Genomic DNA, 23,072 nt, shown 5'->3' on the forward strand with positions numbered 1-23,072 from the left:
TGAGTGTGAAGCCTTCCTTGCCTCATTAATCTAAACAAGAGAGTGTACGTCACTACCAAAAGGTGAGGCATTGCACGATGTTACGCAACTGAGTGCATGAAGTACCGAGATATTGAGTTGACTTAGAGATTAGTAAACAATTTTCAGTCTTTCCACCGCAAGAATAAGGTAATCAGACAAAGACTGACTCAAGTGGGTGATATGCAAGGCACCTACCATATCTTAACGAACAGTGAGGTCAAGAATTAATGGATTTCTCCTTCACTTTAGCCGTGTAAGAAAAAAAAAATATTAAAAAGCTTAATCTTGAGGGCACTTTCTAGCTGTAGCATCCTTGCGATCCTTGTAGTGCTGCACGATGATTAAAATGTATCGGGCTTGTGTAATGTAATGCTAATAATGCTTTACCAGAGTCGGCAGCGCGTGTCGTTTGGCGTGGGGGGAGTGGAGGCAGTTGTGGGTGAATGGCTATGATAAGTTCAGCATTTGCATCGCCTCCAACTTTGTAATCCAGAACTTAAGAGGTCCAAGAGGGTAACGGTGACTTCCCCTGGTTGTGGCGCCGGGCTGGACCACGCTTTGAGGCATAGTATCCATGGAACCGAAGTAACATAAGAATGGAAGGGAAGCAAGAATAAGTCAGTAATCTCGGCTGGAAAACGCTGGTAAGGGCATACAATCCAGAGAGCTAAAAGAACATAAAAAATAAGTGAACCAAGAAATGAGTAATCCTGGTTGAACTACGCTGTTTAGGGCAGAGATTGGAATCATAAGATCATAATAAAGTAAGGAAAACAGGAAGAAGTGAGTAATCCCTGCTCAACAGCGCTGTTTAGGGGAAAGAATCCAGAGAGAAAGGAACATAACGCAAGAAAAACAAAAAGACCGTCATCCCTCACGTGTCAAGTCCCTGTATAATATGTGTTTACTTATGTCCATCTGTTCCTCGTGTTACTAAACTTGTCTGATCTTACCTTGTCTCGAAGCTTCATATTCGATTCTGTAATGGAACCTATTCATTCGTCTGTGTGTATTCCGTAATTCCATGGCATTATATGGATTGAGATGATTTTATGGAATTCTCTCTCTCTCTCTCTCTCTCTCTCTCTCTCTCTCTCTCTCTCTCTCTCTCTCTCTCTCTCTCTCTCTCTCTCTCTCTCTCTCTCTCTCTCTCTGCAGGAAGCTCATGACAGCTTCATTCATTCCTCCTATATTCACGAAACCTTTTTTTTCGGGGAATCTCAAGACGGATGATGCTGAGACTGCCGTTTATCATGTGGATGTGGTAATCCAGTGACTTGTGATGACCGTGTGGCGTGGAAACATTCTCTCTCTCTCTCTCTCTCTCTCTCTCTCTCTCTCTCTCTCTCTCTCTCTCTCTCTCTCTCTCTCTCTTATTGTTTAAGGCGTCTGCAATATGTAACAGTATCATTAGTTCACAGTATAACGTCATCTACAGTACACACACACACACACACACACACACACACACACACACACACACACACACACACACACACACACACACACACACACACACACACACACAGGTCTAGTAACATCAGGTTGGGAAAGTCAGAGCCCAACACGCGATGGTTAGCCTAACAAATCTTTTCCAGAGTAACAATAAAGATGACTGATTACCTCTCCCCCACTCTCTCTCTCTCTCTCTCTCTCTCTCTCTCTCTCTCTCTCTCTCTCTCTCTCTCTCTCTCTCTCTCTCTCTCTCTCTCTCTCTCTCTTTGCACGTACACCTGTACCTGCAACGCACCTGCCATCTTCTATTGCAGTGTCACAATCGTTCATATCGCTGGTTACGCCTGAGGAGTTTTTATTCCTTCATATTTACGGGGATAAGCAATCAGGAAGTTATCGCATCTAATACAAGTAAGTCCCATTTCGTGTAAAGTCATAAACAGTCTTCTGATATGGGGTATCTGCCACGTGAACGTTAGTTTTGTTCTTTCCAGTGGTGGATATCAAGGTTAGTGTGGTGGTGGTGTGGTGTGCGTGCATGCATGTGTTCATTAGTGTGCATCACGACTCATGGGTGCAGTGTGTGGGAAGTCCAGGGAGGGTGTGTGACTTACAGGAAGAGACGTAAAGAAAGGTGACGGGGGGGGGGGCGGGAGTGGGGAGGAATGTTGAAGCAGGCGATGTGGTGTGTGCGAGGGAAGGAGTGGTGTGGAGACCAGGGAGGAACTGTCCGTGAAGAGAAGGAATGAGAAAGGGAAGGGAGCAGGGAGCCAAGGGAGGTGACGAGAGGGAGAAGGGCAGCACAGCAGGGGAGGACATGGTCCCGTCTTTAGACCGTTCAAAGTTACTGTTAAGAGCGGCGCGGTATATGAAGACTTCATATTAATGAAGAAAAAAAAAAAAAAAAAAAAAAAAAAAAAATATATATATATATATATATATATATATATATATATATATATATATATATATATATATATATATATATATATATATATATATATATATATATATATATATATATATATATAATTTTCTTTTTTTTTTTTTTTGGTGGTGTTGGAGGATTGCCCGTGGAGGGTGTGGAGCGTGTTGTGGTGTGGCCTTGAAGGAGTGGTTAGTCGGTTACACCAGCCGCTGGTATCCTTGGTATGGTTGCCCTAAGTTACGGATGAGCTCGTGCCGGGAGAGCCATGTCCAGTGGTTACGTTGCCTGTTGATGGTTGTGGACGGAACCAAAACAGTCCAGCAGCCATGCCCAACACAACACTACTTGTGTCTACTTGTATTTACGTAAACTTCTGCTCGTAGCATACCACATGTGCGTGTCGTGAAACAACTGCAACCAGCTAAACATTTAGAACATGATGGCCAGGAATGTGTTCACCAGCACGCTGGAGGAGTTGCTGTTGCCTTCAGTATAAATAAATGTACCACAGTGTACTGTACCGTATACTAATATACTAATGTATTACATACTATACTTAAATATACACTGTCCTGGTGGTCCACTGGCGCGGGCGCAGTGTTGTTATTACCGTTCATGTGTATTTACTTGGATAAAAAAAAAAATTGTAATGATCATGACAAGCCTGTGACACTCGTCACTTCGCTGTGTGACGAGACCATGGTCAGAAAACGGGAATGTAGCATGATGTTCATGGCAACACTGTTGGCTTGTATGGGGAGAGATTCCGCCCTCACCTTGGCAGCCAGGGAACATGTCAGTGAAGTCCAGGCAACGATTGCTATTGTTGTTGTTATAATGATAATATTAATAATAATATTAATGATAATAATGATACTACTACTACTACTACTACTACTACTACTAATAATAATAATAATATCATCATCATCACCATCACCATCATCATCATCATCATCATCATCATCACGACTACTATACGTGGTTTCTAAGTAAAGAGCAGCCACATAGTGTAGTGTGATGACTCAAAAAAGTTCCGATATTAATGCGACTTCGGGTCACCAAAGAGCGAGGCGTGTGTTTCACTGACGGGCGTGTGGACGGCGGTTTGACATACTCGTAATGTCTGGAGCGAGGGAGAGGAATGTCCTTGTATGTGTTGTGCACGCTCTGGTGGAAAGGAGGCCGCCTGACTGCCATGAGAGGGCGGGATGAGGGCAGCCATGAGGGAAGCGTGGAGGGGAAGGGGTGTGGGCTGCAGGAAGTTGTGGCGGCGAGGGTGGGTCAGTAGGTTCTGCCCAAACTACTTGATGAATGACAGGTGCCGACCAGAAGGGGTGGGAAGGCCTGGAGAGTGAAGGGCCTCGTGGCGAGTGTGTGAGCCCCGCGAAGGTCATCCAGGGCCTCTGTGCGCCTTCCTTAGGTAGTCCCCAACGCTGGTAAGAAGCAACGCTGATGATGGGGATGGAGACGTAAACTGACCTAGGGAGAGTGGAGGGAGGAGTGTGTGTTGTTTGCTTATCACTGGTGACACAAGAGGAGTATTATAACACCATTGTACTTCTGTAAATATTGTTCTTTTGTTCCTGTTTTGATCTTCATATTCCTATTGTTTGTAGCCTTGCGATATGAAGCTTCCTGATTCCTTTCCAGACCCAATGTTCTCTATTGTTACGATATCTCTGTGTGCCGATGCGTATTCTGTCTTTCCCACATTAAATTGAGTGTTGCTCGTGTTGATTACTTTGTCTTTTTTTTTTATTTACTTGTACATTTTTGGTATGTGTGCATTGCTTTGTCTTGATAGCTTGTCCTTTTGTGTCTCGATGACAATTGTGGTGCTGCGCAGGAGTTTCCCACAACTTTCCTGTGTGCCGCGGGTGCTTCTCCTCCTCCTCCCCCTCCTCCTCCTACTTCCAGTGTTACTGTTTCTGTTTGAAGCCATTATTCACTTCCTCTCTGTTCCATTTCCTTTCTCCATTACCTGTGGATGCATACCTGCTTCCGATTTTAACATAAGTCAAATTAAGCTAATTTCACCTTTGCCACCAAGGTACGTCTTTCCTGAATACTGCCTTTTCTTCCTTCCTGGAGTGTAAATAACCTACAATGGTGCGTGACAGAACATGAAAACTGGTGCCACTTGTGATGATGATGGTGAAAAATAATAATGCTGTGTTAATAACAACAGCAGCAGCAGCAGCAACAGCAACAGCAACAGCAACAGCAACAACAACAACAACAACAACAACAATAACTGATAATAACAATAGTAATGATAATAGTGCTAGTAACAGTAGTAATTGTAGTAGTAAAGTAATAATAATAATAATAATAATAATAATAATAATAATAATAATAATAATAATGAAGGTGATGATAAAAAATAATAGTAGCAGCAGCATCAGCAGCATTGACATCACCCGTGCCAGTGACAGCAGCAGCGTGGCTGAGTGGGCAGGACGAGGAGCGGCGGCAAGGTACCTGACGGTCCCTGGGCTGGATGCTTGAGGGCGTGGCGGGGCGGCGTGGTTGGGACGTTAGTTAATCTTGGTATACCGCGGCGGTACATTAGGAGCCTTAATGTAGCGTGACGGACCAGCGCGCCCGTCACTGCCTCATAAATCAATCAGGAACCACGACCACCTTCGCCGCTACCAGGCCGTAGCTCTGGGCGTCTTCTTCCGGCAATTTATGTAGTTATATTTTCCTTCCTGCCTTCGTAAAACCATTGACTGCTACCACACCTGCCGCCTGCCACCTGCCTCCTCCCATCTACGTACACCTTTTTTTTCTTCCCTCGTAACACCCGGACAACTATTTTCTTGACATTCTTCCTTGTCTAGCACTCACTCCACCCACTCCCGTTGCCTCACTTACCACCTCCTCCTGCGTGCTTCCATTCTTGCTTCCTTCGCTCACGTCCTCGCCAGCATGCTTTCCCCAAGGTGATTGAAAGGTGGCGAGGGCGGAGGCGGCGGTGATTGTGAGTGAGGTGATGAGGGCGGCGGTGAGAATAGCAGGCCCTATATTATATGGGGTGGATCTATATGAGTGAGATGATGATAGGGAGGAGCAGGAGGAAGCGGAGCAGGAGGAGGAGGAGGAGCAGGAGGAGGAGGAATGACAGTAGTAATGGTATGGTGGTGATGAATAAGAGGAAGGGAACGAAAGGTGCATGTACGTGAGCGAGACGAGAACGAAGGAGAAAGAGGAAGGGAAGGGAGGGGAGGTCTTGTATTGCCTAGAAAGCGTGTACACGTGATGACGGTGAACCACAAACCAAGGGTAAGAATAGGTAAAGAACATTCAAGTCATGAGGAAGCGAGGGATGTGGTGGTGGTGGTGGTGGTGGTGGTGATGGTGGGTGACGACAGTGTTAGCGCAGTAGTGATGACAGTGGTGATATTGTTTGTGGTCGTGGGAGCAAGCAAGCAAACGAGGTGGTGATTGAGGAGGAGGATGAGAAAGAGGAGGACGAGAGAAGGACTTGGACAGAGAAGGAGGAGGAGGAGGAGGAGGAGGAGGAGGAGGAGGAGGAGGAGGAGGAGGAGGAGGAAGAAAGGCATGAGCAGGAGAAAAGTAAAATTATGATGTTGATAATAAAAATAATAACGCTGGTGACGATTTGTGTGTGTGTGTGTGTGTGTGTGTGTGTGTGTGTGTTCTCAGTAGCTGCATGATAAAACCGAAAGGTGGCTGTCTGTCTGTCTGGAAACATATACTTGGCTTCTCTCAAAGTGTTCATAGAGAAGGTGGTCGCCCTTGCTTTCCTTCTCTGAACACACTTCCCCCCCCCAACCTCCCCTTAGCTCTCTTCCTCAACCCTTCCCCTTTTCCTGAAGTCTTCAACCCCACTTGTAACCCCTCGGCTCCTTCTTCCCTCCTTCACCCTCCGCTCTATCTGGTTTCCCTTTTTCTTCCCCGTTCTTCCTCTCTAGTGTACCGCCCCACATACACACCCGCTTAAAACCCTGCCCCTTGTCTCTCACGTAGGCGTCTCTGTACACAGCAACACTCACGTAGCTACTGAACACACACACACACACACACACACACATGCGCCGCGTCACGTCTACCTGCACCTCTGGCCTCCCCCAGCTGTCACACCTCCCCGTCACACCTTGTCGTGCTTTGCTACACTCTACCTGTCACTCCGTGCACCCCTCCCATGCACCCTACACGTCATGTCTTGCCTGCTAATTTGTCTCCCACTGCTTGCCCCTCACCTGCCACGCCTCGCCTCACCTCCATTACCTGTGGGACGCATACTAATTGCCCCCACTTGATGCAGACACGTGGATTTGCGTGACGCTTCTGCAATTAGTCACACGGGGATACGAGGTGAGTGGATACACTTACATGTGTATCGCGTGTCTCCGCCTTGCTCTCCCTCTCTATTAGATTGGTTTGCCGCCCACGCCGAGGCTAGGGGGAACTGTATTCGGCGAGGGGATGACGTTCCCGGCGGTGATGATAATGATGGTGATGGTGATGATGATGGTGATGACGGCAATGAGTATCGGCGTTGGGGAGTTGAGGTTTTAGTGTGGGAGGATGTGAGAGGGACTGTGGTTTTCGACCCGAGAGTCAGTGAAAGTGTGGGATGTGAGAGACGCGTGAGAAGGCGTACAAATGTGGGAGCGTACCAGTGAGACTTGACCGGAGATATAAAGAGGAAACTTACATGAGTCTTGTCTGAAATGCAGGGAAGGAAAGTAAGTCTTGCTGAAATGAAGAGAGGTAACGTGAGTTTTCCTGAAACGAAATGAACAAACATTTAGTACAGCAGTATGGCACTCATGAAGGTGCTGAAAAATAAAGACTGTTTTGATGCCAGAAGATAATAAATATGACAGAGAGAAATACAAAGCAGCATTCAGCAGGATACACACGGCACAAATGATCATGAACTGAAGAGACGCGTGTATAGCGATGGGTAATGATTTCTTTTTATTATTCACGAACAGAACAAATTTATTTTCTCGCTTGGCACTGCCTCTCATGTACTTAGACATAAGACTTAAGTAAGTAGCACCCACCACCACCACCACCACCACTAACACCAGCACCACCGCTGCCGCTGCAGGATGGTGAAGAACGGACGTTATCAGGAAGCGGGTATGGAGCGTGTGGGGCTGAGCGAGGGAGGGGAGGCGGACCGTGGGAGCGGGCACTCACCTCGTGCATGGGAGGCGAGGTGCCGAGCTCCACCAGGGCCACAATTATGAACAATATCAGGGTTCATACAAGGCAATAACTTCTTAAGATTGGAAATACATTGATCCAGTACCACTTCGCTGTAATGCCCGATGGGCGCACGGAGCCCCACGGCAGACGTGTTATAATCTGGAGACTCCCCTGGCAGGCGGCGTGGCTTAGCTGTGGTGCGGGCCGGGAGCCGCGTCTTGGTGAGGTGGATGGCCTGCATTTGTGGTCAGTGTGTGAGTCATGGTAATTCATGGTGCTGAGGAGGACTCACCGCCACTTGCTGGAGTGTGACGGAGAGGAAGGAGACGAACAGGAGAGAAGGGGAGGCAGCGGCCAGAAGCAGTTACCAGTGTCTCTCTGAGCTTAAGTCAGCGATGCAACGTTCCATTACATCAGCGCTTCCTCCCCCTTCCCTTTGCCCTTCACCAGCTCCATCTCGCCTCCTCCCGCCTCACTCCAACACACTCCATAAAAATCTCCATGAAAATGACAGACTCGACACATGATCGCCTCCAATTGACCGCGTTCCTCGGCCTCGAGGCGCGTGTCTGCCATTCCGCTGCTGCGCCATCCCCGGGCCTCCAGGCCTTGCCGGGTCGTGTGTGCCTCACGCTATCTCTCTGATAACAATCTTGTCGCTGGGAGTGGCGGGCAGTGGCGGTGGAAGTCATAAAAATATTGAATCGTTCAACTCTTTCAGCGCCGGTCTCTTGGTTTCTCTTCAAGGTCAATACAGTTCCATGTAATTTGTAACTCACCGCCATCTTTAAACGCTAGAAGGATTTATTTAGAGTCACATCTAAAATTATAGTTAATTTCCTTTAGGTAGAGTGGCAGGAGGGCGGCGGGGAGGACGGACAGACAAGCCATGGACGCCGAGGACGCGCGGAACGCACAGCTTGTGGGCGAGAACACAGCGCGGGGCTGAAGAACACCGGAAGTCGTAGACACTGGAAGCTTATGTATTATTATCATTATTTTTCCTCCTCTTCCTGGACTTTCACGATTTCTTTCTCCATTCAACCACTCGAGCTTGAGATGGCGTGAGTGACGGATGAGGAGGGCGCGGGGGACGGTGGTGGAGTTACTGTCTTGAAACTCGGCAAGGAAGCGTGATTCCGCGTAAGATGGGAGACGCCAACGATGAATCCGGGTGTTGGCGGCGACGGTGAAGGTGACAACACCCCGACGGTCCAAGAGGAGGAAGAGGAGGAGGAGGAGGAGGAGGAGGCGAGGGTGCAGTTATTGCAAAGCATAAGGCACATAAAAAGCGAATGTGAGAAATAGATAAAGGAAAATGAAGGAGACGACAACCAAAGGAAGTAAACTAACATCACTGGATTTCCGTCTTCCTTCCCTCCCTCGCTACGCCTCGCTGCCTCTGAGGGAGGGGGCGGGAGGCACAAGGCAGTGGGGAAGGAGGAAAAGAAGGAGGCGGAGATGGAGGGTGAGGAAGTCGCTCCGGAAGTGGCCAGGTGAAGGAAGGAGGGGGAGGGAGGGGTTGAGGGAGGGAGTAAGGAAGGGAAGGGAGGGGAAGGAGCTGAAAGGGTTGTACCTAGCTAGCTGTGGGGAGGCAGTGACAGGTGAAGCTAATTGGGCGTGAAGGAGGAGGAGGAAGAGGAGGAAGATGGCGGTGATGGCGGTGGTGGTAGTGTCAGCAGTGATGGCGGTGAAGATGTCAAAGATAGGAACATAAAAAACCCACAATACTCACACACAAAAAAGAAAAAAGAGTTAGGAAACGTGATTTTTTCTCCCTCTTTAGAAGCAACAATCAAGAAGTTTACTGACAACCACTTTGTGTTAAATCGTGAGCCACCTCTAACTTTAAAAACAGAATTACTATGCGAGTGACTCTCATCCGTTGCAATAAAACAAAGAAAAGAGCCGATATTACCTATAAACTTTACGATGCTTGAGTATTTGTAAGCACACGGGAGAGAGCTGGTGAATGTTTGTCAGAAACTACAATAATAGTGAAAAAAAACAAAAAAAAAAAACAAAAGAAGTAGTAGAAGAAATGGAAAAGATGAAGAAGGAGCAAGAAGATCTAGAACACGAACAATAAAACAAAAGGAATAACAAGAATAAAAAGATGAAGGCACTAACAAGGAAAATAAAAAAAAGATTAATCAAGAAAAAACATAAATACACATCAGTTTCTCATTGTTTCATAACAGAAAACATAATACTTCGTTTACTCATCACACTATAAGAAACATAACTTGCTCCACCCGCCGCAGCATCGCCAGCCAGCACTTCGTGAGCGTGGGGTCAGGTCAGCGTGTCGAGGTGTCAGAGTGGTGCCAGCTCCTCCCGCCGCACACGTGATGACATCGTGACCATCCCCCCACCCCCATCCCCCTCGCCCTCGTTCCCCAACACCTGGTGCTCTGCTGCTCGCCGGACCGTGGGGAAATGGCCATTCTGCATGTAGCTGTTCCGTAATGGTAAACGTGCAAGGAATCCTAATGACTAACTGTAAGAAAAGTAAAAAAGTGTACTTTATATAAACCTGCTTCTTTCCGTAACTGCAAGGTGGCATTCCAAAAAGAAGAAGAAAAAAGCGGAGATGACAATATAATGTAAAATGAGAACAAAAAAAAAAAAGATATAACTTCCTCCGCTTGTTGTTATTTTTTTTTTCTGGTATTATTGAGTTCCTGGAGATGGTTGTCCCAGCCCGCCACCTTCACTTCTTGCCGCGCCCACAGTACTGAGAAGCAGGTCGTAAATCTACATGCAGTGCGTCTGAGATGTAAAAGTTTGTATAATACGAAGCTCTGCTACTACGATTTTCTTCTAATTCTTCTTATTTTTTTCTGACAACATGTAACAATTTATCGAGTATCGTGTGGCGGCGTGCAGGTGTGAGGTGAAGAGCAGCGCAGCGCACTCATGGACCACAGCAAAGACGCAAGTAAAGTGTCTGTGGAAGTCACAGAGACCGGCTGTTTGGCACATGTTCACAGATCATATTACTGAGGTTAACACCTAATTCACATCCTCCGGTGGATCTCAGTCCTCTGTACTTTTATTTTAACCCATGCTTTCCTGTTCTTTCTTTTGTCTAATATTCTTTTTACGTAAATTAGAATTCATGTCAGAGAGTTTTATGATCCTTCATCTCTTACTTTACATTAGATGGTGTAACATCACAAGGAATCTCGAAAGGTTTGGTGATATTCGTTCTTTTTTATGTCTCACGTAAACATTTCACCATCGCACCCACCCACTCGCTCGCTCACTCGTACATTTATGAGTGGTGAAGTAGTGGTGAATTCATGCATGTTGCCTGTTGCCTCCCAATTGTGAATGGATATTTGGGACTTATGAAGTGTTGTGGATGATGACAAGTAACACCATACATACCAGGCATTCAGTAACCTCCTCTCAGTACAAGCTGCACCACCCCAACGCCACGCTCGCTCACGGGATGAGAGTTTATCAAGGTTTTACAAATCAAGTGAGAGTTTATAAAGGTATTACAAATCGTAGAAAAATTTATGCGTTGAAATTCCTAATGACTTTCAAGGTGCGACGGTGTGAAGGTCAGACAGAAAGGTGTTACGTGTTTGTTATGATATATGCAAGCAGTCTTCAGAGAACACACACACACACACACACACACACACACACACACACACACACACACACACACACACACACATTCTCTCTCTCTCTCTCTCTCTCTCTCTCTCTCTCTCTCTCTCTCTCTCTCTCTCTCTCTCTCTCTCTCTGTATCATCATCATCATCATCATCATCATTATCATCATCATGCTCCCGCTACCACCACCACCACCACCACCACCACCTACCATTCCCCATCACAAATTTTAACGCTCATCACCACTCCTTTATTCAGTCACTCTCCACCACTTCCCATCACCACCCATTACCCCCCATCCCTGTCACCACCACCACCACCATAACCACCTTCACCACTCAGCGTCCCATCACTGCCCATCACTCTCATCAACCACCATCACTACCATCAGGCAGTGATGGCGAAACACAATCTGCTGAAATGTATTGTAAAGGCAACAGACATTTTATTCTTTATTTATTGGACTCATGAGTAAAACTGTAACATTATGTCTAGCAGCAGCAGAGGAGGAGGAGGAACACTAGATGAATACAAAAGAAGGACGAGCAGCAACAGACTTCTTGTTGGTTCTTGCGGATTCTGTTTGTGGTGATAGAAGGAGGAGCGGGAACGGAAAGGAGAAGTGTGTGTGTGTGTGTGTGTGTGTGTGTGTGTGTGTGTGTGTGTGTGTGTGTGTGCGTGCGTGCAGGTAAGAGGCACACATCTGTCCCTCCCAAACACGGGCAGGTAATGATGGCAAGAACACAGATTTTGTAGTTTATTTGCAAATTAAGTCGGTAATTGTGAGAAAGTGAGGGTAGAATGGAAGCAGGCAGTGATGGTGATGAGGTCTCTCTCTCTCTCTCTCTCTCTCTCTCTCTCTCTCTCTCTCTCTCTCTCTCTCTCTCTCTCTCTCTCTCTCTCTCTCTCGCTCTCAAGCGACTCTAATAGCCTCCAGTACTTCCGGCAAAATCTGACACCAGCTCTCAACTTCTTCCGGTTCTGCTAAAACGGAGGATCTTTCTCCCCTCTTATTGTTATCATTATTCTTTATTTAATGTTCTTTCTACAAAACTTCCGGTGGTAAGATACGGTGGTGGTCATTGATCTCTGTGCTGGGTGTGAGAGAGAGAGAGAGAGAGAGAGAGAGAGAGAGAGAGAGAGAGAGAGAGAGAGAGAGAGAGAGAGAGGAGAGAGATTCACGTGATTACCCGGTAAAATAACAAAGGATTGGAACAAATTTTCAGTGTTAATCGTCCTTTTCTTGCCCCTCTCTTTTCCCTCTCCCATCTTGAGACGCTCAACCCCCTGGGCCACTCCGCTGCCTCGCCGCGGACATGACCTAGGATTGGCTGGCCCTTCCACGCCGCGAGGCTGCTGCTGCTACTTCTGCTGCTGCTGCTGCTGCTGCTGCTGCTGTGTGTGTGTGTGTGTGTGTGTGTGTGTGTGTGTGTGTGTGTGTGTGTGTGTGTGTGTGTGTGTGTGTGCGCGCGCGCGCGCGCGCGCGCTGTAATGGTCTCCTTCACGCTGTTCTTGTATCGTAATTATGATGTTGTTGGTGTGATGTTTTTGAGCTAAAACACGGAAGATATAGTTGAGCTACGTTGCAAGTGTGACGAGAGAGAGAGAGAGAGAGAGAGAGAGAGAGAGAGAGAGAGAGAGAGAGAGAGAGAGAGAGAGAGAGAGAGAAGCGTTAAGTGCGTGTGCGGGAGGGAGAGGCGGATGAACACCATTGTTTTAAGACTTTTTTTTATTGTTGTGCCGCCGTGTCTTCCACTCCTTGTCGCGTGCATGCTTTTCTCTCTGAACAATTAGGAAGCGAAGGGAAAAACCCTCTGTGTACTTATTTTCTTTTCCTTTTTCATTTACTGTATGCTGATTGTCAGAGTTTTCGCACACATGAAGAATCTTGAAAGCTATAAAAAATGCAAAAAATTCCTTTTCCAGCCCAAGTGTAGGATAAAGAATAATTTTTGTGTCATCGAATTCCATGGAATTCGATATTGGGAAGTGTAGTGGCTTTGTGGTGGTGCTGGATAAACACACTTATAAACCACACGTACGAGGCTCGTGTAATGACAATAGAAGAAAAGGTGTTGGGCGCGCTGAGAGATTCAGTCTTTGCGAAGACACGATGTAGATGAGGCCTAACTTAGGTTATAATAGTCTCAGGTACCGTCAGTATTTTTGTTACTTTTGCTTATTGTGAAAGATCAATAACATTTTGTTGTCTGGATTCCGAACAATAATACACAAATCTATAGATGAAAATCAGAACTCGTCAGAAGTTTGGGATCTCCTTCACAGCTTTTTATGCCTGAACTTGTACACTTTGAAGTATAATTATCACAAGTATTATTTTTACTTACCAAAGGTTCGTTAATTTAAGTTTCATCTGCTATTTCTCTCTCCATTCAAGTAGTGTATCAAGTGAAATATTTATATTTTGTAATAGAGGAAAATTGGAATCGCCATGAAAACTAATGATGTTATGAATTTGTTACTTTTTCTTATGTGAGAATCCTAAATATAACTTAAGCATTGTGTTTGAATCGCTTCAGAAATGTATGAATGTGCACTTGTAGATGAGTATATGTAGAAAAAAATAATGCTATGGTATTTTGAAGTGTAAGCAGCAATTGTCTGGCGCTGCGCCTTCACGCCATCGATCACGTGCCATGCTCTGGAAACTCCGGAAAGTGGCGCCAGGCATGCAGGTGCTGGCTCGGGACGGGGGTTGGGGGGTGCTGGAGGGTGGTGGGGATGTGCTGGAGGTGGGGGGATGTGCTTCAAGAAAGACACTTGCTCCACCATCCTTGCAGTTAGAAATATGTGCACACTTTCAAGTATACTTGTCTGCACACAGTCATGTATACACGAAACGCCACACCTTGCCGGACCAGGCATCACACGACTGTATCACCACCACACACCACACTACCACACCGCTGCCACTCAGCACTCACCACACCACATCTTGCCGGACCAGATACGATGCACACTGTATCACCGCCACACACCACACTACCTCACGGCTACCACTCACCACTCACCATATCAAACCACATCGGCACTATCCACACCACACCACACCACAGTATAATGCGAACATACACATGTCTAGCACACCACTCAACACGAGGAATACACTCCACACCACACCACACTACACCATAGAACAGAGAGTCCCAACACACACACACAAACACACACACACACACACACACACACACACACACACACACACACACACACACACACACACACACACACACCTTTCACTTCGATTAGTGTCGAGAGAAGCATCGATGGTAGCATGTCTGTACCACATAACGCGACAAATTTTCCGGTACCTCCTCGTAGCACCCTGCGGCACCACCTTCCTCCCATCAGGGCTAAGCATGGCTACTGCCCCATAGCGCCCCGGGTTGGCATTTAGAAGTAGACAGTTCGATCCCCGCCTCGTCACTCCCAGAAATACCACTCTCCCCGTAGGCCATCATTACCATCAACGTTTTTTTTACTTGCTAACCCTTGCCGCTGCTTTGTACCGGAAGTGACGCGGCGATCATCCAAAACCTCGTGCATAAGGGACACTGGGAGCACCCGAACCTCGTGCCGCCGTGATATAAAGGAAACCCACAGTAACACAGAACAAAAAATAGCACACCTGTTGGCCTTGTGATAAGCTACACTGCCCAGTAAAGTAAAAGATGCAGGACAGTAAAGGCGAAGGCTCCTCACACGTAGGCGTATCTTTCACACACGAGGCATTGCTTCCTTCACGGTGTAGCGGCGTGTAAGGTTTTATACTCGTGTGGCCTGTCATTTCTTGGTTATTTACGTACGCCATTCTGTATTTGCTGCCTTTTATCATAGAGGAAAATGTGTCTTGTTTTATGCATAAGAGACACCGGTGAAGAGCAGAAAAAAAGGTGAAAAAAAGGCCCACTGTTCAGTCAAGAGACCGCAAAAATGATCATGTACGTAAAAACATCATTAATACAAGTAAATACAATACATGGTGGTAACAATTTCCGCCCTGCAGGTTAGTAATACTTTTGGAATCTAGGAATGTAGTGTGTAGTTGAATTTTGTCCTTTAACTTCACGCCAACCTCTCGTCCGCGTCTCCTTCCTCTCAAGCGGCAACACAGAATTTTCCAAACCAAAATGGCTCATAATTTTCTTCCACTCGATGCAATATATCTCACTTTTCAAGGAGTTTATCCCATAAATTGTCGAATTATCTCATTTAGTGACCCCGTGAAGCCTGGAAATATTTATCCTTTAAATTGGAACGGGATTTTTTTTACTACTTTGTATTGTGTGTGTGTGAGAGAGAGAGAGAGAGAGAGAGAGAGAGAGAGAGAGAGAGAGAGAGAGAGAGAGAGAGAGAGAGAGAGAGAGAGAGAGAGAGAGAAATAATAATAAAAAGTATAACTAATTTTGGAGTAAAGAAGTTTGCTAGATAGGGAAATGTGAAAAAAACACTTAAGTTTTCAGAAAAGGTCACACACACACACACACACACACACACACACACACACACACACACACACACACACACACACACACACACACACACACACACACACACGTATGATAGCAATGGATGGTTCCATGTATCGGCCAGCCCAGAGCAAAGAAATACACTCGGATTCTTACAGTACACATGGCCGGGTTGGGGATATCGATCACCTGTGTAATGTCCCTTCTGGTATTTGAGGGCTGGATGGTGTGTGTGTGTGTGTGTGTGTGTGTGTGTGTGTGTGTGTGGTGATTGGGTGTACGTTCATCCGTGGTTCCCCTTCACGCTTGTGCCTCGTCGTCATCAGTTTTCGTCGCTAAGTGTCCGCCGCTCACACACCAACCACACACCATCAGGCAATTCACGTCGTCGTTGTTGCCTCATCACTGCCGCTGAGTCCCGGCACCGCGTATCTGCCCCGGCTTGGCGTGCAGGTCTCCCGACCCGTAAGGTAACACCGGGTTGCGTTCTCCGTAGAGTGGCGTTCCCCAAGCCTTCCCTCCACCCGCACTTGCTACTCTGAACCCCCCCCACCACCCATCCCATAAAGCCGTGCTCCTTTCATTCTCCTGTTGTGACGCACGCCGGCATTCCCACGCCCTCCACTATCCTCTCCTTTAGTTTGTGGTTGTCGGCCTTGCATCCTCCTCTCATTGTATCATGTTTCCATTCGCATTGCATTTCTATTTGTTTCCTATTGTAGATCTCCACGCCTGCATTCCTGGTATTTCTGTGACGTCTTTGTCTCCACGTATTCTAGTTATTTTCGCATTTTCTAGTTAGATTCTCCTCATTCTCCTGTCACTGCCTTCACCTTAGGAATTCGTGTGGTTTTCTATTTTTTTCCTCTCTCCCTCTAGGTATTTGCTCTTCTTTACGTAGTATTTTTGTCAAACATGGCGCTGCGTTCGTTTCCACACACCACAGTCTCTACCCCACTTTCCGATTGTTAAGCATCTTATTCTTCCTGAAAGCCTCATTCGGGGCTTCCTCGAGGCGTTCTTCCAGACAGTTTTGATGGAGTCATTTTACGTCATGTCTTACCAGAGAAATCTCCGTGAGTTGAGTCTGTCTGGCAGCTCTTTTTATTGATCTTAAATCACAGATACACCTCATGGAGCAACAGGATTGTGTGGTTTATAGCGATTTCTGATTTCTTTGTACAGACGTATCGTGCCTGAGTGGACACCTGGGGCGGAGGGACAGCCATGCGTGCAGCTGAGGTAAGGTTGGGTTACGTGGATCATGTAGACACACCGAGCACAGGGCTGTCAGTGATCATGGCAATGCACACGAGTACCACATCAGAGTATCTCATCCGAGTGTTTGTGGGGAAGATTATTTTCCTGCGAGTAACCTTGCATGTAGGAGACGTACAATGGTGGTGTCATTAGTACTGCCAAGGTAATGATAGGGAGATAATAACCGCTACTCTCAGTTGCGCAGATTACGAGTACGTGCACAAATTGACAGGGCGGATCTCTGTTGGTGGCGGTGGTGGTAGTGGTTACAAATTACAGGGGATTTCAAACAGCAGTAGAGCCATAAACCCTTACTAGATAGTTTGGTGTCAATATTTTATACTAGCTATGATGGCACTACAGAAAAACTAATAACAGTATAAAAAAAAGAGAAAGAATGTGTAATTTACGGCCACTGTTGTTTGTCGGAGGAAGAATACAAATGTGTGTTGGTGTGGTGATGTACTGTGTGTAGTGTGGGTGGAGGTTCATTGGGTGTGGTGGTGGTGGTGGCGGCTCAGAGGTGGTGGTGGTGTCTGTGTCATACATGTGCTATGAGGTGTATGCGAGGCCATGCTGGTACCGCACAGCCAAGGCTTACCTCAGCGTGCAGCGGCGTGCGACGGATGACAACTCAAGAGAGAAGCAATATCACGCTTGCTGCTTACTTCCTTCGTCTGCGTCCGCCAACCTCTGTCTCCCGCATTGTTTCTTTCTCCGTGTTTTTTCCTTTCTTTACAACACCGTCTTGATGCTTGTTCCTGTGTCCTTGGCGGTTTTGTGCTCTGTTTCGTGTGTTCCTGTGTCTCTGTGGCGTGTTTCTCAACGTGTTGTTTGTCTCTTCAGCATCTGCGTGTTTCTGGTGTGTCATCTTGCTTTATTTTTTTCATGCCCGGGGCTCCTTTGCTGCGCTTAGTGCTGTTGGATACAAAGTTCTTTCATAACGATATATTTTTTTTTTAGAATTTCTTTTCCGCATATAAATTTAGGTATGGTCGGCTGTCTCGTCTGAGGCTTGGTCGCCATGGAAATAATTTGTTGTTTCTGTGTCAGATAATCGTCTGGGGCGAGGGGCGAGGCAGGAGGCCTGGAAGGGAAGGAAAAGAGGGAAGGAATGGTAGAGGAAGGAGAAGGAGGAGGAGGAGGAGGAGGAGGAGGAGGAGGAGGAGGAGGAGGAGGAGGAGGAGGAGGAGGAGGAGGTGAGTCACGTCATGGAGACATCACCCTAACGGAGGCGGGTGGCAGCGGGCCGAGGAACATTAGCCTGGCTAGTGGGCGTTGAGGCCTTCACGCGCCGGGCTGACATGACGCAGGCACAGGTGAGCCAAGACTGGAATGTGGTCAGGAAAGAGTGGCCCAGAACAAGGTGTGGCCAGAAGTGTGAAGACCATGCCAAAATTTTACGCAAGTCGAGGCATGAATATAGACAGGGTAGGAGAGATTTGGCGCAGACAGACCCACGGCCAGGGTCAAGGCTGCCAAAAAGAACGTAGGTGACGGGAAAAAAAAAAAAAGCTTCCGAGACACCTAAACATAACTCATTATGACAGTGAAGGAAAAAAGGCAGGTTTCCAACACCTTTTCATTTTTTTTTCGTTTTGTTATTTATTTATTCATTTAATTATTATTATTATTATTATTATTATTATTATTATTATTATTATTATTATTATTATTATTATTATTATTATTATTTATTTATTTTTATTTTTTTATTTTGACTGAGGCAACCACAGCCACATCACCACACACTAGTCCCCACCGGCCTTCCCTCGCTCCGCCTCCCCACAGGCTGTCGCCTTCTTGCTGCGTCGTCCTTCTACGTCCTCACCACCACCGCCGCCCCGGCACGCATCGGAACCAGCGGTGACCTTCCGCTGTGACCTTAATAATTTTCCTCCGTCCAATCTCCTCCAACGGCCGCGGATGTTTTGATCGATTCCGTCTGCTGAGTGTCTGTCTGACTGTCCCTCCCTCCGTCTATGTGTGTGTGTGTGTGTGTGTGTGTGCCTGTCTGTTTACTTTATTGTACAATGGTATACTTGAACCTCAGGATGACGACGACGACGACGACGACAACAACGAAGACGACGACGATGATGATGATGATGATGATGACGATGATGATGATGATGATGATGACAGTGCGCATAGACCACGTGCTTGCCTCACAGCCAGGAGGGACGAGATTCAAACCCTCGGCACAGTGGAAACAATTTGAGCTTATTTTCTCAAAGTTTGTAACCTGTGTCCGTCTCACAGAGAGAGTTAGATGAATTAAGTGCGATACGTGATCCTGCAACCTGGCAGGGAGCGGAGGGCGACACTCATGCTGTCTTGTGTGTGTTGTGCACGTGATCGTATGGGAGAGGCGGGGCAACAATCCTGCTCCCCCTTCCCCGGTGTGTGTGTGTGTGTGTGTGTGTGTGTGTGTGTGTGTGTGTGTATGTGGCGAGGTATTGTGTGCTGTGGTGTGATGTGCTGTGGTTAGATGTGTTTGAAGCCTTCCCAGAACACGATAACATGTAGTATCTCACCCTCCTAACAGAATCAGAGAGTAGTAGTAGTAGTAGTAGTTGTTGTTGTTGTTATCATCACCATCACCACCACCGTCATCGTAGTTGTCGTTATTGTTGTTGTTGTTATCATCACCATCACCACCACTGTCATCGTAGTTGTTGTTGATGTTGTTGTTATCACCATCACCACCACTGTCATCGTAGTTGTTGTTGATGTTATCACCATCACCACCACTGTCATCACCATCATCACCATCATCACCACCACCACAGACATACGAGAGGCGGAAGTGTTGGCAGTGGCGCTTTTGGTGACGGTGATGATGGTGGTGGTAGTGCTGGTGGTGCTGGTGTCAAACATTCATTACCCCCGCTGTGCTCCAATGGCCGTCGTGTTCTGTCTCTAGGGCGGCGCGATGACAGCGGTGGAGCGTTAAGTGGCCTGTTATATTGATCACTTAGGGACGAGGATCAATACAAACATATACGCGGGCTTGTTGTATTGTAATCACCTCTGAACACGAGCCCTTGTACACATTTGTCCTGGTTGTGGAAGTCACTGAGGTGAAGAAAGGAATGTGGAAGGTAGAAGGAATGGATGAAACAAAGGAAAAAGGAACTGATGGGGACTAGGCCAAGGAAGAGGAGGAGGAGGAGGAGAAGGAGGAGGAGGAGGAGGAGGAGGAGGAGGAGGAGGAGGAGGAGGAGGAGGAGGAGGAGGAGGAGTAAACTGCCCCTGTGCGATCTTGACACGATTGGGGTCAAGTATCCAAGGAGAGAGAGAGAGAGAGAGAGAGAGAGAGAGAGAGAGAGAGAGAGAGAGAGAGAGAGAGAGAGAGAGAGAGAGGGGGAGGAAAAAGATAGAAGTGAAGGAAGGAAGAAAAGGGAAAGGAGGAGGGAGGGAAGAGGGAACGAGAAGGAAGGAATGAAGGAAGTTAGGGAAGGAAAGGAAGAGGGAAGAAAGAGGAAAAGACGGAAATTGGAAGACATGAAGGAAGTGGAAGAAGGGAGAGAAGAGGAGAAGTTGAAGGTAGGAGGAAAGAGTAGATAGTGAAAGAAGTAAAAGTGGAGAAAGACGAAGAAAAGAGAAGAGGAAGAAAGGAGGGAAAGGAGGAGGAAAGAAAAAGGAGAAGATGAAGAGAGAAGGGAAAGGAGGAGGAAAGAAAGAGGAGAAAAGGAAGAAGAAGGGAAAGGAGGCGGAGGAAAGAAAGAGGATAAGAGGAAGAAAGAAATGAAGGATTAAAAGATGGGGAAGATGAAAGAAAGAAAGAAAAATAAAAAAAGGAAGAAAGAAGGAAAGAAAGAAGACACCGAAAAAAAGGAAATAGAGAGTGAAGGAGTACGGCAGGGAAGGAAGGAGAAGGAGAAGGAGAAGGAGTGCAGGAAGGAAGGGTGGGGCTGCGGGACAGTCTCTTAGTTCTGTGATCGATACCAGTCTCGGTCCCGCCAGTGCCTGCTGTCTGGCCCTGCATTCCCTGACTCATGTACTCGCCTGACTCACGACCGCTACACCTGCCTAACCTCCCAGCCCTCGTACATAAGCCTTTGCACACTCACCTCGCCTCGCCCACCTCGAGAAGGAATGCACGCTATTATATTCCATATTTATGAGCACCTGCGTTGTGTGTATACCTTAGTCTCATTCATAACGGGAACTCGTGTATAACTGTGACTCATGGCCAGGTGAGGAAGGAGGGAGGGAAGGGACAGGTGTAAGGGCTAAGTGGGGAGTTGATGGACAAAGGGAAGGGACAGAGGAGTGGGTGTGGTGGGGAGCGGAGAGTACAGGACCACTTAATGCAGCGAGGGTAAAAGTCATGGAAGTTAGAGAGGTTCGGGTCGTTTGCATCGCTCTTCTGGTCACTATTTCAACGTGCAAAGCTTCCTCCTCACCTCTACATGTGTTGCTTCCTCGCCTCCACATCACCACTTCAGACACCATCCTCGGACACAACCAGGACACCACAGCCCACTGCTACACTCACACCACAAGCCCAAAACACCACCAACTCAATAAAGACACACCCACGTGCACCTTACTCATACAGTGTGCATACATTCACACCACTCTTGCTGACATAGATGCACACTCATCATTTCCCACAACCTACACACCAACACCCACGCACCACACAACACCACAACACAACGCCTTCGTCCTCACAGCACCACACGCATATCACAAATAATATAAATCTGACGTTTTTACTCACCATTACGTACATATATTTTTTCGTACTGTGGACACTGGTCAAAGAAAAAGAATGAAAAAGAATTCCTGTTAACTTCGCGCTTCCAAAAGTCAGAGAGAAAGAGTTGGACTGTCACGCTTCACCCGTCACACTCACACTCACACACAAACCACATTTGCATTGCCACACCTCTTCCTCTCCCTACACGCCTCCCCGCGTCCACCTCACAACCACAGGACCAGAAAACATGTAAATTGGTACATCGTGTCTCCGTGTATTCGTAACTCATAGCAATAAATTATTTCCACCGGGCCGTAATTACCTGTGGTGGGCGATAGGTGATGGCGCGCTGCTCCGCCCACCGCCAACGACCATAACAGTGTCATTAATGCAATCAAGGAAATTCTACTCCCAATTGGACATCACAGAGGAGGTAATTATTATTATTTTTTTTTCCGTTTTCTCGTTTCACGTGTCGCTCGCAGGACGGAGACTCAACGACTCCTGAACACGAGAACTTTGCGGTGTGTGTGTGTGTGTGTGTGTGTGTGTGTGTGTGTGTGTGTGTGTGTGTGTGTGTGTGTGTGGAGAGCACCGCAATGAGGGCTTGCTACATTAACAACGTCGTACTCACAGTAGTAGTCAAACAGGTCATCCCGCCCACCAGCCTTGCCTTCTCTCCCTGCCTGCCTCCCTGCCTCTCTCCCTCCACGGAACCAAGAAACCCGGCCAGCTCCTGATGCACGTAATTAGCGGTCCAAGGAATGTCGTCCGCAATGCCCACTGGTGCTTTGACTGAACATTTTAGAGTTACACTTCTTTCCTTAATGCTAAGCACACACACACACACACACACACACACACATATGACGCTAATCCACTTCACTACGCGTGTGGGTCCAAATCGTGAGAGGGAAGAAAGGTCGACGACCCATCCCGACCTTACACAGCCCCTCACCCCCCAACACACTCAAGACTCACGTCACAGCCCCACCCGCCTCACACACACAAGCCAACGCTACACAGCACCCACCACACCACTCCACCGCAATGAATCCTTCCCGTCACCCCCCACACCCACAGTAATCTCAAAGAGGGGGCATGAAGACATACGCTCCCTCAAGCTTTTTCATGGGTATGATATATGGACGCTCCCTCCTGGATATTCTTGGGAGCTAGTGTGTGTATGTGTGTTTAGGCGGCGTCCTGCTGCATGTTACCATAATTTTATACTTGTTATAGAACCATATTGTGAAACACTTCTGCGCTGTACCTCTACCACCTTCAAAAAAACTCTAGTTGAAGTTAGTCGGGGTTTTAAGGATGTTTTTATTGTTCTGGTGACAGATTAACAAGGTTTTTATATTATTAACTGGGGAAAGATTCTT

At 47.0% G+C, this 23,072-nt stretch overlaps 1 long non-coding RNA gene across 3 annotated transcripts in view; it reads left to right on the plus strand.

Annotated features, from left to right (window-relative positions):
• The window catches only part of LOC135099884 (uncharacterized), a 103,671-nt gene that overhangs the window by 76,090 nt on the left and 4,509 nt on the right, over positions 1 to 23,072 (plus strand). For all 3 annotated transcript variants that reach the window (XR_010268414.1, XR_010268416.1, XR_010268415.1), the window contains one exon: positions 16,899 to 16,955. This is a non-coding gene — a long non-coding RNA (uncharacterized LOC135099884). The remainder of the gene's footprint in view (positions 1 to 16,898; positions 16,956 to 23,072) is intronic.

The sequence above is a fragment of the Scylla paramamosain genome, chromosome 4 (genome assembly GCF_035594125.1).
Source record: "Scylla paramamosain isolate STU-SP2022 chromosome 4, ASM3559412v1, whole genome shotgun sequence".
Lineage (NCBI taxonomy): Eukaryota > Metazoa > Arthropoda > Malacostraca > Decapoda > Portunidae > Scylla > Scylla paramamosain.